Genomic DNA, 18,838 nt, shown 5'->3' on the forward strand with positions numbered 1-18,838 from the left:
TGGGCCTCTCACTCAATCACCGCAGGTTGGTCGGTGGTCTTTCTGTCTTCTACCAACTCCTCTCCAGCCTTGCCCCCCCTGCTCTCTCTGCGATTTGTCCCCACCACATTTCCACAGGGCGCTCAAGGTCCGCCAACAACCCCCTTCTGGTAAAACTACCAAAATCACGAATCACTGCTCATCTTCACTCTTTCATTCCTCTTTTTTCCCGCCTTTGGAATAAACTTCCTCACTCTATTCTTTCCCATTCTTCCCTCCAGGCTTTCAAAACAGCTGTTCACCACCGCCTCTTATCTTCCCCCATCCAAATCCTCGATCTTTTCTACCCCCGATAATCCACCCAAGCCCACTTCCTTCATTTCTCCTACTTTCCTTCCTGAAAGTCCCTGAAATGTCCATCTTCTCTTCGCCATGTTCCCCGTCCCATCCCCATCCCTCTCCCTTCCACAGTTCACCTAATGTGTCTGTTCCCCACTGTTTTCTCCCTTCCACTCCCGCCCCTCTTGTCTCATGCCTCCTTGCTGTGAGTTGTGTGTTAGCTCTCATACGAGCCTCGACCAAGGTATACAAAAAAAATAAAAAAATAAAAGAGGCCTATAATTTGTTTGATGGCGTGGATACACTGCGGTAAGTGTATGGGATGCACAATATCTCATATGCATGTGGTTATGCATATTAATATGTAAGTTAGGAAGTGAATGGGGATGGATGCAATATGTATGTGATAGCCATGTTCATTCACATGTTAGAATTGAGTATGTGTGCGGTCCGCATGTGCCTATGTGTGTTTGTAGGCACGCTGTGAAGCATGTGAGTACATTGGCAGTATTTCTGAGTATGCATGTTTGTAGGCATCTTAGGAAGTAAGTGTAACAAAATGGATTACCAAAATAAGTGTACCGTACCAAAATTAGAAAACCAAAATGTGTGTGGCATACATTTTGGCGGTGAGTACACGATTTGGTATTTAGGAGGTGCCGTGGTGTTTGGTGTGTTCTGTATCTCAGGTGCAAGTGAATGCATTCCTATATTGCTCGCTTAAGTACACTCATCGTGGCATTCTCTTTCACCCTCATTTAATCAAATATATCTACAGATGTTTGAGTGGAGCCTGGTGTTGGCGCAGTGGTTAGGGCAGCGGCTTGGGATTCAAAAGGTCCTGAGTTCAAGCCCCGTTGGGTTACTGAATTAATACACCAGGGGGTTGACTCAGCCTGTCATCCTTCCGAGGTTGGCGAAATGAGTACCAGTATACTGGGCCGGTGTATACCCTGGTTAAAATAGGTGTACCATATCCCTGTGTCGTAAGAGGCGACCAGGGTTGCGTCAGGAAGGGCATCCGGCTTAAAACATGTGCCAAATCACTATGCGGATCACACGGATGATCCGCTGTGGCGACCCCTAACGGGAGCAGCCGAAAGAAGATGTACAGATGTTTGAGTTATTTATTTATTTTGGCCTTATTAGAAGAGGCTGTGTAAGGCTCATCGTGTTTCATCATTTTATTTCATGGGTTGGGTTAAATTCGCCGTGGATTTCAGTTTGGATAGGTCTCGTTTGCAACTTGCCACGGGCAGAACATAGTAGACGATTATACACACTCTTGATGATGGTGTGTTGCACTCATATCATGTCGAGAAAATGTTAAATGCGCCATCCCATGCGCCCTCATTTAAATTCTGAAGCAAAGTGATCAAATGGAATCTTATTCAAAAGTCAAGTGAAGCGTCAACATCCTGACGAGTGCAAATCACGTTTTGTTTTTTCACAAGGACGTGCATGCACACAAAGTCAAGGTAGGTGCGGTTAGAACAAGCCAAACGCGCCAAGACTATGCAAATAACAAGAATCTGACAAAGCAAACTACAATGAGAGTTAGCCTGCTGTGATCGAGTAAAACTAATCCAGCAGGTAACAAGCCTCAATCTCTCATTCAAGCTCAGACTTGCCTGCAGACGTGCAGATGGCCAAGGCACACCCTGCTTTCCCTTCAGCACACACATCCTCTTGCAAAACAAGCCTCACTGATCAGAAAGACCTCCCTCATCAGAAAGTTCTCGCTCTATGGTGTTCCTGAATAAGGAAGTAATTGTAACTTCACTTTGAACAAGAAGAAACTCAGAATTCCTATGAGGATATGGCCTGTATGTCCTATCGTTCCGTTTTGGAAAGCACACGACGGACCTTCATGAAACACGGTCTCCACCAGGCAGTTTCCATCTCATGCAAGTAGAGTAGTCATTCAGGCACAGACACAAAGTCTTTTTTAACAGAGCAATGTGTGAAGTTGAACATTTTTTAAAATGACATTTGAAAATCTATGCAGAATATATCGCACATCCTGGGAATGCCAAAGGATAGAAAAATGGTGCCTGTGATTTGTCTCTTACCCGATCCTGATTTAACTTCTACCTCAAATTGCACCTGAAAAGTTGTCCTGGGGTGGTGATTTAAAGGCAGAGATGTGCTGGTTATTAAATTCCACGGACACACGGACTGGTCATTTCCAATTCGTATTCCGTGCATGTGCTTTCAATGCTTTGAATCTAATGCAATGCTCTCAATCAACAGGAACTTTCAACTGCCCCAAATCAGAGGAACTTTTCCGTTCCGAAATCTACTTGAACCTTTGTTGCTCTAAATGTGTGGAAACTTTTAATCCCTGAACGCTACAGGAACGTTCATTATCCTATACCTCCAGGAATCTTTAATGCCTGAAATCAACAGGAACTTTCCCAACCATAAATCTACATGAAATTTCATTATCCTATATCTACAGGAACCTTCATTGCTCTACATCTACAGGAACTTTCACAAGCAGATAATTACAGGAACTTTCAATTATGAAAATCCATAGGAACTTTTACTACCATACTCTACAGGAGCTTTCACTTCCCTATAATTACAGGAACTTTTGATGATGAAAATCCATAGGAATTTTCACTTACAAACTCGACAGGAACTTTCAATTCTGAAAATCTATCAGAACTTTCACGACCAAACTCGACAGGAACTTTCATGACAATATAATTACAGGAACATTTACTACTATATAATTACAGTAACTTTTACTACTATATCATTATCGTAACTTTTACTTCCATATAATTACAGGAACTTTTACTTCCATATAATTACAGGAACTTTCAATTATAAAAATCCATAGGAACTTTCACTCCCAAACTGTACAGGAACTTTCAATTCTGAAAATCTATCGGAACATTCACGACCAAACTCGACAGAAACTTTCATGACCATATAATTACAGGAACTTTTACTACTATATAATTGAGCCCCAAAGAACCATACCGGGCCATCCCACCTTTTTTGTGAAATTGAGTTATGAACGTCTTCAGGTGCACAAAACTGATACCTTTCAGGGCCAAAATGGGCCAACCCATCAGAATATATTATAAGGATATAAGCAAACAACCTCTCTGGCTCTGTTAATATGCATCTGACTTGCCAGAGCCTGAATGGGCCATCCCACATTTTCCCCATGATTCCATGTAATATAAACATGGCGGCCAGACATCTGACAGATGCTGAGTTGATGGATATGATCGATGAAGGAGATGGTGAAGGAGATGGTGATGTGCTCATTGTGACACAGGAGACTGGGAACTTTGAGTCCCTTTTTCTCAAAAGTACACCAAGATGGGATGGCCCGGTATGGTTCTTAGGGGCTCAATTAAAAAAAACTTTTACTACTATATCATTACAGTAACTTTTACTTCCATATAATTACAGGAACTTTCAATTATGAAAATCCTTAGGAACTTTTACTACCATACTTTATAGGAGCTTTCACTTCCATATAATTACAGGAACTTTTGATGATGAAAATCCATAGGATCTTTCACTACCAAACTCTACAGGAACTTTCAATACAATAAAATTGCAGGAACTTTCAATTATGAAAATCTATTAGAACTTTCACTTCCAAACTCTGCAGGAGCTTTCACTACCATGTAATTACAGGAACTTTTAATATTGAAAATCCATAGGAACTTTCACGACCAAACTCTACAGGAACTTTAAATTCTGAAAATATATCGGAACTTTCACGACCAAACTCTACAGGAACTTTCACAAGCAGATAATTACAGGAACTTTCAATTATGAAAATCCATAGGAACTTTTACTACCATACTTTATAGGAGCTTTCACTTCCATATAATTACAGGAACTTTTGATGATGAAAATCCATAGGATCTTTCACTACCAAACTCTACAGGAACTTTCACTCCAATATCATTGCAGGAACTTTCAATTATGAAAATCTATTAGAACTTTCACTTCCAAACTCTACAGGAACTTTCAATTCTTAAAATCTATCAGAATTTTCACAACCAAACTCTACAGGAACTTTCACTACCATATAATTACAGGAACTTTTACTCCTATATAATTGCAGGAACTTTTATTCCTATATAATTCCAGGAACTTTTACTACCATATAATTGCAGGAACTTTTACTCCTATATAATTACAGGAACTTTTACTACCATAAAATTACAAGAACTTTTACTACCATATAATTACAGGAGCATTCACTTCCATATAATTACAGGAACTTTCGATGATGAAAATCCATAGGAACTTTCGCAAATAAATTCTACAGGAACTTTCACTACAATATATTTACAAAAATATTTAATTATGAAAACCTGAAGGAACTTTCACTGTCCGATATCTACAGGAGCCTTTAATCCCCTAAATTTATATTAACTTTCACTGTCCTGATCACCAGGAACTTTCCACTGCCGAAAATGAGAGGAATTATTACTCCCCTAAATATACTGGAACCTTCATTGCTCTAAATCTATGGGAGCTTTTAATTACCCGAACTCTACAGCGAGCACGATCACTTACGAACTCACGAGAAACCTTCACTACCCTAAATGTACAGGAACATTCACTGCTCTCAATGTAGAGTATTAAAAGTTCTAATGCTCCAGTCAGCCTCACGTAAAACATAACTTTCTGTCAAAATGGATTGTATGGACATGGAATATGGTTTGATCGAATGAAATGAATTTCATGTGGCGGTGCGAGAGACTCATCCTCTGATCATAATTAAAAGAGGCCCCACCCCGATGTTCTGCACATGTACTTGCACCTTGTAAATAAGGTACTTTGGGGATATTGAGGCCACACAGAGTGAGCCAAGGCTCGCAAAAGAAAATGATCCCTTAATCAGGACAAACAATCGCGTGAGCATACGGACCCCGGGTCAAAGGGTAATTTTTGTTACTGCTGTGCAATGTGCTCAGTAACAGGACAGGAAAGATAGACAGAATGAAGATACTTGCTCCCATCATTAACATTTATAATTTATAATAAAAAGAACGCGGAGATAGCAAGAGTGGTCATACGTCCGTCCGATCCCCTGACAACCCGCGTACCCCCCACTCCTTCCCTTTGGGAAGCTGGTGCTCAGCAATGCCTGTGGGTCGCTGCGTCGATCCTTTTAAAAAAACTGTAAACCCGACTACCCGAGGATCCATTTCCACATGCCTGAGAGTCGGTGCGGACTGCGTAGCGAGACCAAGTCGCTTGTTTGCACAGGCTGTTTCTGCGCTTTACTTTACAATATCGGGCAAAAGTTCGCTTAACAACTCAAGTTAAGTTGACGAGGCAAGTGCGGGTTGTGCCGTCGCCACACGGGAACCTCTGCTCGACGGGGAGTTTGAATGACCCGCGAAGCTCGGAACAAAAGGAGCGCGGAATGAATGAACTGTAACGTGGCCTCGTGTCGGGGAATTCGGGACGGATGTCGGAACTTCCCACCCGAAGAGCGAATCAGTCTCCTCCAGATCGGTTCGAGGGAGGACTCGCGGTGCGCAATACACATTACGCGTCTGCACTGCATCGGATGCACCTCGGGTCCGGACCATGAGGCCACGTGGCCCGAATGGGATTCCGAGCCACATAATGGGAGTCCCGGGAGAAGGAGTGGTCCGCGGGAGACGAACGTGCTGATGCAGAAACACGGGGGGGGGGGGGTTGGGTGGTTCGTGGGTTCCCACGGCAGTACACGAACCCCCTCGTGCTGCGCGAAGGAGAGAGCCCTCGCTCACCACCAATTGGCGCGAGTAACACGGGTCAGAAAGTCTTGATTTCCGCCAGGTACGTACACCTGACCGGCAATCGCTTACCGTCACAATGACTTGTGCTCCACAGGCATCCGCGATTCTCGCGCCATGACGCCGGTATCCAGGCACGATGGTCCTCCCTCTATTCAGCGTCCCCGGCCTTCAGCTCCCAGAGCACACTGGCGAGTCGGTGAGAGAGGCTGCTGTGAGCGGCTCGGTGGGGCGGGTCCTTGGGCGGGTCCTTGGGCGGGCCGCATGCACAAAGGTGCGTCCGCACTCCCGCGCGGCTTTATCACCCCCAGCGCCCCCAGGTTCACATATATACAATCACCGCACGTCGTTGGAGAAGCGGCTGTGGGACACCTTTCAGCGGGAACCGGTGCCGACAGAGCGCAAGAAACTCCGAAATGTGCTCCTTTCGCTCCCTGTCTCTCCCTTCATCCCAATCCTTTGGGATTCTTGGTACGGTAGCCTTTGTAACCTTCCCCCAACCACACCCTCCCTGCCTCCTCGGTCTTCCCTCCCACCACCGTGTCACTTTTACTCTTCAATCGGTTCAGCGCTGCTGGTGGCACCGCGGGTTTGGAGATAAATTCAAATTATTGATTGAGTTTCCAGGCGAGGTGATTGATACTCCTCCCCTAATGAGAGCGTTGAACAATATATAAATAAATATGTATTATGTATGTATGTATGTATGTATACCCATTTCACTGTTGTTGGACCTGGACAAGGAACCACAAACCAAACTGACCAATTCCGCACAGATCCCGACCAACGGGACATGCGACCACACACCGTGCCACACTCCTGCTTGTGATCCACACCGAGGTCCACACGTACATGCATATCTGGAGAGGAGGAAGCTGAGACAAGATTACATTCCAAAAAACAAACAAACATGTGTGAGCTTGCGCTCCACTTCTTTAACTACTTCAGGTGTGCCACTTTTTCTGTCCCTTTAAAAATGTTCAAACACTTTGAGCTCGATTCCAACCTCAGCCCTGCCCTCGCCACGAGCTCTTCCCTCGCTCCCACTTCAAACAATACCCGCAGTGTACAAAGTTACCAACTGCGGTTGAGCCCTCGATGACGACCTCACGACCACGTGAGTGAATTGTTTGCACGAAGCACATATTGTTCGGGGTGAGCGACCTATGGATGTTTCGCTCCCGGGGTCTCTGCACACGCAACGTCCCGGTCGAAGGGACCAATATAATTTATCAACTCGTAAAAGTTGTCACCAAACGTGTAAACTTCGCCTTTTTTGCTTCATTGCACTTTAGTGGGGCAACTTAGCATAACAATTGTGCATTTTGTGAGGAAAGCACCAAATTTGGCACACTAGTGGCCTATCATATTATGAACAGATTTGGATATTGGGCCATCTCAAATTTTTTGATGTCAGTGGAAAATGGCTGCCACAGCCATCAGCGGCTGAATTTGAGATGGCCCAATATCCAAATCTGTTCATAATATGATAGGCTACTAGTGTGCCAAATTTGGTGCTTTCCTCACAAAATGCACAATTGTTATGCTATATTTAGCTAAGTTGCCCCACTACTACTTGTGGCAATGAAAGGTTATATTTGTATTCAGCAATGAAATATACCGATGAGAAAACGATGTCAATTCGTTATTATCACCAACGTTCGTTATTGGTAAATTCGTATAAAGTTACCACCAATCGTGTCACGATGAATGAATGTTTCTTATCCGGTGTAGTATTTTTTTTTTTTTTTTAAAAAGGTCTTGGATCGATTATTGGTCTCTTGCAGGGTCACCCCGATAAAACCTCGTACGACCTTCTCGAACCCTGCACGTTGCTCGTTTGGAACCCTTGTTGCGGTGTAGCAAATAACACTGAACAGAATATCCTGCTTAACTAGAACGATACTCAGTAGAGCGCATACCCTCCTCTGGGGTGAACAATTTACCTTTTGTATCCCACTGATAGGCCGGATCTGCTGACCTGAACCAAAATCGAATCGGCTCTTCTGATCACAAACCCAACTCATCCACCAAGTTTTGTCATAATCCGTCCACAACTTTTTGGGGTATCGTATCACGCATGCTACTTGTCGCTTTTGGTGCCATCGTTCATATCGATGGTGAAGAATGGTTTCATAAGTTTTTTAATTCTCGGATCCAGATCTGGATCTTCACCAAAATCGATATAAATTAGTCCTTGTCACACGCCCAACTCACCCAACAAGTTTTGTCTGAATCGGTCCATAATTTTTTAAGATGTCGTTTTTGGCAATGTCTCTCGCAATGGTGAAAGAATCACTTAAAATCCCAGGATCCGGATCCAGATTCGGATCTTCACCAAAATCGAATCGATTCGTCCTTGTCCAACAACTAACATGTCCACCAAATTTCGTCCAAATCCGTCCATAACTTTTTGAGATATCCTGCTCACAGACAGACAGACAAACAGACAGCAGACAGACAAGGGTGAAAACATCACCTCTGTCCACCTTCGGTGGCGGAGGTAATTATCGGTACAACAGGCATGGTGTCAGCCAGAGTGAACCCATAATCGTTGACTACCTGGGAAAGGAATGAGATGTGAAGATCAAAAACTCCCTGCTGCTGAATAAGAAAGGCATCAACAGCGGAGTAATATCATCCTGTTGCAAGAGTCATCTTCACGATGAGACATCCTGACATCCATTTAATCTTCACCATGAAGCATCCATTGTATCTTCACCATAAAAAAAAGGAAAATATTTCTTGTATATGTGCCGGTGATTGCATTGTAATTCAATACAAAGTGTCAAGAAGAGCTCAAAACGCAAACAAATCAAACTATCTGGATTGATAGCTGCCTGAAATGATGCCATGAACCCCTTTTGTACTTCAATGTACCAGCACTTCATTAGATTTCATCCAAATTCGTCATGAATTTGGTTTGTGGTGTTTGTGATGAACATCTTCCTCCGTGTTCATATTTAATTTCCCCCGTGGTATTTGTACTGAATTTCTACCATGGCAATCATGCTGAATTTCTGACGTGATATTTGTACTGAATTTCCACCATAGTATTCTTGCTGAATTTCCTCCGTGGTATTTGTACTGAATTTCCACCATGATATTCGTACTGAATTTCCACCATGGTAATGATGCTGAATTTCTGCCGTGGTATTTGTACTGAATTTCCACCATGATATTCGTACTGAATTTCCACCATGGTAATGATGCTGAATTTCTGCCGTGGTATTTGTACTGAATTTCTGCCGTGGTATTTGTACTTAATTTCCACCATGGTAATGATGCTGAATTTCTGCCGTGGTATTTGTACTGAATTTCCACCATGGTATTCCTACTGAATTTCCACCATGGTATTCGTATCGAATTTCCATCATGGTAATTGTGCTGAATTTCTGCCGTGGTATTTGCAGTGAATTTCCACCATGGTATTCATACTGAATTTCCACCGGGGGAATCGTGCTGAATTTCTGCCGTGGTAATTGTCCTGCATTTCCACCGCAGTACTCAGACTGAATTTCCGTCGTGGTAATCGTGCTGAATTTCCACCAGGATAATCATACTGAATGTATACCAGGGTAATCATGCTGAATTTCTACTGGGGTAAACATGCTGAATTTCCACCGTGGTATTCGTACTGAATTTCTACCATGGAAATCATGCTGAATTTCTGCCGTGGTATTTGGAGTGAATTTCCACCGTAGTATTCATACTGAATTTCCACCGTGGTATTCGTACTGAATTTCCACCGGGGTAATCGTGCTGAATTTCTACCATGGTAATTGTGCTGCATTTCCACCGTAGTACTCAGACTGAATTTCCGCCGTGGTAATCGTGCTGAATTTCCACCAGGGTAATCGTGCTGAATTTCTGCCGTGGTATTTGTAATGAATTTCCACCTTGGTAATCATGCTGAATTTCCACCGTAGTATTCAGACTGAATTTCCACTGTGGTAATAGTGCTGAATTTCCTCCATGCTATTCACGCTGGGTATTTTGACTAAATATCCTCCGTATTTGTGCCAAATTTACTCCGTCATTTTCATGCTAAATTTCCATTTGCGGTATTTCAAATGAATTTCTGTCCTGGAATTCATCTTGAATTTTCTCCGTGGTATTCAAGCTGAATTTTCCTTGTGATATTCATCATGACTTACCTTTGTAGTACTTGTACTGAATCTTCTCTTCAGTCTTGATGTTGAATTTCCTCCTTAATATTCACCCGGAATTTCCTCCTGGGTATTCATAGTGAATTCTCGACATGCTGTGTTTCTTTTGTAGAATTTGTGCTGATTTTTACCTCTGCCACCGAAGGTAGATGGAGGTTATGTTTTCATCCGCGATTGTCTGTCTGTCTGTGAGCAGGATATCTCAAAAAGTTGCGGATGGATTTGGATGAAGCTTGGAAAACAGGTTGGGTGTGTGACAAGGACGAATTTATTATATTTTGGTGAAAATCTAGATCAAAGAAATTCTTTAAATTTCTTATTTGTGTCTTTGTCTGTCTGTGAGCAGGATATCTAAAAAATTATGGGCGAATTCAGCCGAAATATGATGGACAGGTTTGGTGTGTGACAAGGACAAATTGATTACATTTTGGTGAATATCCGGATCCAGATACTCGAAGTATTTAAATGATTCTTCACGCTTGAGCGATGGGACCAATGCCGATATATAGCACGATATCTCAAAAATTTATGGACGGGTTATGATGAAACTTGGTGGATGAGTTGGTTAGGTGACAAGAAGAAGCCGATTAGATTTTGGTTCAGGTGTGGATGCAGATCCGACCTATCATTTGGATACAAAATGTGAACTGTTCAGCCTGGTGGAGGTATGCACTTTACTGAATTCCATTCTAGTTCTTCCTGGTATTCACACTGAATTTACTCCAAGGAATTAATCCTCGATTTCCTTTATGGGATTTGGTATTCGCAGGATTTCCCTTATGGTATTTGCAGTACAGTATCTGTGCCGAATTTCGTCCTCCGAATTTTCTCCTTGGAATTTGTGTTGAAATTCCTCCTTGGGATTTATGCCCAAATAACCAGAGATGACTGAAGGTCACAAATCGAGTGGAACATTCTGATGATGGTTGTGCTTTGTCCATCCATCCATTATGACCATACTCCGAGCAGAGCGTTGATGCTGTCTAAGCAGTCTTCTTGGCTATTGGGCACAATCCTGGACGTGTCGCCACTCCGACACAGGATACCAGCAAGCTGGCACTCATTTTGTCGACCTCGGAAGGATGACAGGCATAGTCAACCACACCTGGTATTAATTCAACAAGATGAGTGGGATTTGAAATCAGGATCCTAGGATCCCAAGCCCACCACCCGAACCATGAAGCCAACACCAGACATATGTGCTTTGTCCTGAGCATCGATCAGCACGTTGCACCCACCACACATGTTTTTATGATTCTTGAACTTTCAGGATCATGATCCCTAAAACACCTCTCGAATGTTGGTAAGAGTCTCGGCAATGTTTGCCACTTTCCAACTCTCACAGAACAATAAATTTATATGTCGTTCCACTGAAGGTTCATTTACTTTTTGGGGCATGTCCCATGTTTGCTTCATAGAAATGTGAGACAAACCGGGATGTAACTGTCAGAAGGACATTACGTGGAGTTCAGGCAATCAGGCATGGAGGAACAGGAAATGCAGTGCCGTCATCAGAGCAGAATGGATGTTATTCACTCACAGAATACACTCTTACAGTCTGATTTGCTTGAGCGGGTATCAAATGATACTCAGAGCATTACTACTGGAACCACCCTTGTGCACAACCTTAACATGCTGATTTAAAGCTTACCTTGCTTGTATGAGGTCTCAATTACGGCATATATCTGGTAAATATGTTCAAGTGTTTGTTTGTGTATTTGTGTGTTACTCTTTCATCGCTGAGCACCTTGAGGCTCTAAATTTTGGGTGTAGGTGCTTCAGAATCTGGGCAAGGTTTTAAGACAACCAGCCCTCACAATCCCCCCCCCACCTCCACCCCACAAGGAAATTTTTTTGTATATGTGTGTACATAAGAAAATCATAGGAAAAAAAGTTGGGCCAATCTCCACCAAATTTTGCAATTGTGCTGGGCTCAGGTCACGGACACAACCCACAAGGAAATTCTCTCTATGTATGTGTGTGCACGTCTGGAGATCATAGAAAAAATCAAACGGCTGACCAATCTCCACCCAATTTTGCAAACGGGCTGGGGTACCCAAGGTGAGGTCATGGGAATCACAAAAAATACCCCCCACCACCACCACGATGGTGAGAATCCCACTTATGATTTCCACCTGTATGGCTGAGTCGATATGTATGGCACACATGCTGTGGGTACCTAGGGTACGGTCGTGGGCACCCCCCCTCCCCCCTGCAGAATAATTATCTATATGTGTGTGTGCTTGTACGTCTGAATATCAAGACATCGACCTGAAACAAGGAAATGAGGTCATTTGGCCCATCATTGCCATGGTGCATTCTCGGGATAATTTTTGCTCCAGCTTTAAACAACAATCTTTTTGATGGTTTACTGAACTCTAAACAATCTGATCTTGATTGGATGACCCAGCTTGGGTGAGTTACCCAGCGCTGCATTGGGGGGAAAAAACACAAAGTTGGGGTTCGAGCACATGCTATGCATTGAAAACGATGAAATCATACAAATGATTTCAAGTGTTTGTGCGTTTGTTTGTTTGTGCGTTCATCTTTCACGGCCGAATCATAGCACTTAGAGGCCCCACATTTTAGGTATCGATATTTCAGAATCTGGACAATGTTTTAAGCTATAGCACGTTGGCCTTGACGGCCGTTTTGAGGCCACCAAAGGCCACTATAAAGTATATGTTGGGATGTGGGCTCAGGCAGTGTTCAAGCAGCATCTGCCAGCAGGCAAAATGTATCCACCATCATGCCAATAACTTCATCGCTTTTCAATGTCCTGCACGTCCTGAAACCCCGCCTTCTTATAAGTAATCTCAAGTATCTGGGAACATACAGTATATACTGTATATATTATAATATACACTGTACGAGTGGGGTATGCTTACACATTGTGGAGGTGTAAACATACGAACCGTGCGTACCCATTGTCTTGGGTCCCCCCACCTGCTTACGAACCGTGCTTACCCATTGCGTCGGGTTGCTCACCTGCATTTTATTTCACATTTATTTATTTTCATTTATTTATATTTTAATTTACGGATGCTTTCTGATGGTTCTGTGATTTTTCCTGGTATATTGGCTTCGATGTCCATCAGCATGCAAAATTACCGTGCTTTGCTATTGCCTCGGGTTGCTCACCTGCATTTATTTTTTTCATTTATTTATTTTCATTTCGTTTTTTTTTCATTTATGGATGTTTTCCAATGTGGTTCTGTGATTTTTTTTTTCAGGGTGTATTGGTTTTGATGTCCATTGGCACACAAAATTGCAGCTTTCCACGTCACTCGGAAGGTGCCGATCCTTAATGTCAGTCTGTGAGTCAGTCAGTGGGTAGAAAGAGCTTTATGTATTAGATACATTCCGATCTCTCGATGTACCATGCTCTGTTACAGAGCAACAGTGCTGCTGAAGCTGTTTATTGGCAAGGGATATACTGGGTGGTTTGCCATTGCCTTCCCAGCAGTGGCTCGGGCATGAATTTGGAATTTGTTCAGGGTGCTTGACGATAACTCGCCAACTCTTTGCAAAGGACACCCTGGAATCTTTAACATCCAGCACCTAATGTTGGCAGACGCCTGCAAAAAATGCCTCTGAGGGATGGCACACACATTGATGAATCACCCTGCCTGTGAAGCAACAGGATGACAGCTTATAGCTGGGCTGAGATTCAAACCCAGGCTAGATAGCTTATTAGCAGGTGTGCATACCTCCAGGCCATCCTGCCAGCATATATCAATACCAATAAATGTCAGTGTGTTTGTGTATGTGTGTGTGTCTCCTCCATAACTCCAAAGCCATGGAACCGAGCAGTCTGAAGCTTTGCATGCATGCTAAGGGAACTCCAAGGAAGTGCAAGAGTGAAAATTGGGTGTTTGGATTCATTTAAACACCCCTTTTGAAGATAACTAACGGCCTTATTTAATTATATCCTTTATCAGGCGCTCCTCGGCCACTTCGCTCTCTGGGTTCTTAAGGTGTATCCTCGGTTACCTAACTGGGGTCTGAAGCCACCATGTTTTTGGTCTGCTCAACCATACCTTGTCTTGAAACAGGCCGCAACGATTTCTTAATGATGAAGGTTTTTTTTTTCACTTTCCTCACTCATATCGAATGCCTGTTCATCAGAGCTATGAATCACTGCATACATCACTTTTGTACGCATTATAGTTTTCAAATTAGGAGCTTGGAGCGATTTCATGCATTATATGATATACGATTTTCCACGATCTACTCTCACAAGCTAATTAAAGTATGTCATCAAAATATTATTTGGGACGAAATATTATCATCGTCAAGACTAAATAAGTGTTGAAATCTGTTGTGAAATCTGATAATTTAAAGAAATAACGAGTCTTATAACGAAGCTGATACACATATTTACTTTAAGCAAACAAGGCTATGTTCCCTCCTCCAGACACACACACACAAAAATGTGAAATTTCCAAAGCATTAAACTTATCTTTTTCTCCTGTTTGGAGAATGATATTGAATGAACAAAAAATTTAGGAATGTGTCAAAATTAACCAGCTTCATTAAGCGATATGATTTAATACATTCGCTGCAAGACCTTGCACTCTGTCCACCAGAGGGACTGCCTATCCATAGCATCTGCCAGGTCTGTGTCTAAATTGTCAGATGTTTTGTGAGGTGCTCCACAAGGAGTCAAAGCAGATCTGGTGAAAAGCGGACATTTAAAAAAAAGTTATAACGTTTGCACGGACCCCGAACCGATGTACCACATGACACGTGCACAGATGAGCAGGAAAAATGGCGGATTTATAGATTCATTTTATTTCATTAACTCCCGCATGCGTGGGGAAGACCGACTTTAAAGTAAAAGATCCTTTATGGTATTCAGCGACAGCCTGGCCAACCGTTCCTAATCAACCATTGGATTGGAGTGCTTAAGCCACTTTCCAAGCATGCATTGTCGATAGTGGTACCACGCAACGTCATTATGAGTGAATCGTTCACTCACTGCGGACGTTTTTGCTGTGCCACGTGATTTAGAGTGAGTGGTTAGTGCTCCGTCACCCTGAGCGAGTGGTTCCTGCACCGTCACCCCAAGGGAGTGGTTAGTGCTCTGTCACCCCGAGGGAGTGGTTCGTACTCTGTCACCTAGAGCGAGTGGTTAGTGCTCTGTCACCCTGAGCGAATGGTTCATACTCTGTCACCCTGAGCGAGTGGTTCCTGCACCGTCACCCCGAGGGAGTGGTTAGTGCTCTGTCACCCCGAGGGAGTGGTTAGTGCTCTGTCACCCCGAGGGAGTGGTTCGTGCTCTGTCACCCTGAGCGAGTGGTTAGTGCTCTGTCACCCTGAGCGAATGGTTCGTACTCTGTCACCCTGAGCGAGTGGTTCATGCTCCGTCACCCTTAGCGAGTGGTTTGTGATCTGTCACCCTGAGCGAATGGTTCGTACTCTGTCACCCTGAGCGAGTGGTTCATGCTCCGTCACCCTTAGCGAGTGGTTCGTACTCTGTCACCCTGAGCGAGTAGTTAGTGCTCTGTCACCCCGAGGGAGTGGTTCGTACTCTGTCACCCTGAGCGAGTGGTTAGTGCTCTGTCACCCCGAGGGAGTGGTTCGTACTCTGTCACCCTGAGCGAGTGGTTAGTGCTCTGTCACCCTGAGCAAATGATTCGTACTCTGTCACCCTGAGTGAGTGGTTCATGCTCTGTCACCCTTAGCGAGTGGTTTGTGATCTGTCACCCTGAGTGAGTGGTTTATGCTGCGTCATCCTGAGCGAGTTGTTCGTGCTCCATCATTCGGAGCTAGTTGTTGTGAAATAACACCTGATTTCTGAGCCTTTTGCCATATTGACGTATTTTCTAAATTACTGAGCCAATTTTTTTCCACCCATCACACACAGCTGTTTATAAAGAATAATGTTTGTGAACATATCCCTGAAACATCTATGGAAATGCAATGTTGTTTTTCGGTGAAAGCCACTCAAGGTTTCTGGGTTGTATGCAGTAAGTACTGTAGTTGGTAATCATACTGACTCTAACTTGCCGATTCCCGAAAAATTGCCGATGTTTATGTCCAGACTGCAGTTTGTCTCTGGACATGTCCGAGTGGTGTTCGTCTCTGGACAGCTTGACTCCGCAAGCGTTTGGGCGGTGTTTGTTTCCAGACAGCTTGGCTCTGGACACATCCGGGTGGTATTTATGTCTGGATGAGAGTTTGTCTCCGTACTTGTCCGGACAAGAGTTTTTCTCTGGACAGGATTTTGTCTCTGGCCTGTGTTCATAGTATGACCGACAGAAAATGGATTTCAGACATTTTTTTTTTTTACATCTTCACTATTTTCTATGGAGAATCAATTTGATGCAACAGTTTGAATTGAAATTAACGCTCCACTGCAAGTCTGCCTTCCCTTCCTCTCACCTCTCACTGTCTTCCCTTCCCACACCCCTCATCTCTCCTTTTCCCTCCGCCTCTTCACACTCCCGGCTCTCTCCCTCTTCCCCCCTCTTTTACCCCTCCTCCTTTAGTATAACCATCAGCGAAGCGACGGTGGTATTTGCTGGAGATACGTATATATGTATATATATATATATATATATATACATATTATACATATGTATATATACATATTATATATATATATATACTTTTATATGAATTGTCTATATACATATATATATATATATTTTTTTTTTTTTTAAAGAAGAAGGTGCTTCCAACCAAAATAAAAGTAAATTAAAACTGGTAAACCAGTAATCCCGGGCTTCAAGGCGTGCCTCCATTTTAACAAATTTCAACACCATCAACCTGTCACATGATATGGGTTTTCCGAGTTAGAAAGTTAGTTCAAGTCTGCAATGTGGCCCAGCTACGGGGTCCCTCAAGTTATATCAATGAAGGATTGAAAAGCCCATAGCAATACATGATAGAGAAAGAAACTTCACATTGGACAAATCGAGGCTGGACAAATTTTCAAGTCTCCAAAAAAGTCCAATAACTCCACATTTGCATATTAATGTAAATGGCGAACTTGTAGAACGTGAAAATATCTTCCAGAATTTGTGGTCACTTTTTGTCTATCTTCTTTGGTTTTCATTTTACGACATGTCAAAAATGGGTGATTTTAAACTTTGGGGGGCTCTGGGGCCTCACTGGGGTAAAATACAGACATAGCGTAAACATATTTGGAGTCCCCTCTTCAAGGCCTATCAGAATCTGTCATTAAATTTTTTCAACTCTCATTTGCATATTTGGCATATTTAATGAGGCGAATCGGCATCATTTAAAATCATATAAATTAAATAAAGATTTCGACCAAATTAACAAATTCACATTAGCATGGAACTTAGCAAGTGTGTGCAAAAGATTGAGGCTGTCAAATTATCCCTTCTGGAGAAGAAGATGTTTTTAGGTTTTGGATAAAATCCAATATGGCCGCCATACCACGTGACCAACGTCATCAAAATTTTTAAAGTATAAACTTCAGGTGGAGAGTAATTAAATTGATAAGTTTTATTGAATTTCATCCAAGCGTTGTTTTTATTTTATGACATTTAAAAAATGGGTCATTTTCAACTTTGGGGGGCTCTGGGGGCTCACTGGGGTCAAATACAGACATAGTATAAATATATTGGGAGTCCCCTGTTTATGTGCTATCTAAATTTGTCATTAAATTCTTTCAACTCTCATTTGCATATTTTGCATATTTAATGAGGCGAATCGGCATCATTTTAAATCATATTAATTATGTAACGATTTCGACCAAATTAACAAATTCACATTAACATCGAACTTAGCAAATGTGTGCAAAAGATTGAGGCTGTCAGATTATCCCTTCTGGAGAAGAAGATGTTTTTAGGTTTTGGATAAAATCCAATATGGCCGCCATACCACGTGACCTACGTCATCAAATGTTTCATAGTATAAACTTCAGGTGGTGAGTAATAATCCTGTAAAGTTTCGTTGAATTTCATCCGACAGTTTTTCCTCCAGATCCGCCACAAAATCGGTCAGTAGAACATAAAAACACCGTTAATAATAATAATACCAACGAATTCAATAGGGCTTCAGCCATGCTTGAAGCCCTAAAAACTACATCGACTTCGCTAATTTGAGCAAAAAAGTGAGAGTTGACCCGGTCTCGCTTTTTTCTTCAAATTAGTGGAGTCGATCAAGTTTTTTACTTTTGGTTGTAAGCACCTTCTTCTTCAAAAATGTGTAATCACATCCACACCAATCTTATACAATATAAATAAATATATATGTATATATATGTATATGTATATGTATATATATGTATATATATATATATATATATATATATATATATATATATATATGGACACACACACACACACACACACACACACACACACACACACACACGACATGGCCAGAAGTATGCGGAGAACCATTCTGTTACCTAACAAGTAACCCCTTCTAATTAGTGGATTCGGCTGTTTCAGCCACACCCATATTGCTGACAAGTGTATCAAATCAAGCACACAACCATACAATCTCCATCGATAAACATTGGCAGGAAAATGGGCTATACTGAAGAGTTCAGTGACTTTCAACCTGGCACCGTCATAGGATGCTACCACTCCAACAAGT

The 18,838-nt window shown here is 42.5% G+C and overlaps 2 protein-coding genes across 9 annotated transcripts in view; one reads left to right on the top strand and one right to left on the bottom strand.

The window, feature by feature from the left end:
• LOC147014469 (protocadherin Fat 1-like) overlaps positions 1-6,326 on the bottom strand; it is a 316,783-nt gene extending 310,457 nt beyond the window's left edge. For all 6 annotated transcript variants that reach the window (XM_085850626.1, XM_085850625.1, XM_085850627.1 and 3 more), the window contains exon 1: positions 6,162-6,326. The gene's annotated coding sequence lies outside the window, so the exon portion shown is untranslated. The remainder of the gene's footprint in view (positions 1-6,161) is intronic.
• The window catches only part of LOC147014470 (uncharacterized), a 101,141-nt gene that overhangs the window by 39,710 nt on the left and 42,593 nt on the right, over positions 1-18,838 (top strand). The gene's annotated exons all lie outside the window — the stretch shown is intronic.

The sequence above is a fragment of the Eptatretus burgeri genome, chromosome 13 (assembly GCF_056783735.1).
Source record: "Eptatretus burgeri isolate ZD-2024b chromosome 13, Ebu_testis_v1, whole genome shotgun sequence".
Taxonomy (NCBI): Eukaryota; Metazoa; Chordata; class Myxini; order Myxiniformes; family Myxinidae; genus Eptatretus; species Eptatretus burgeri.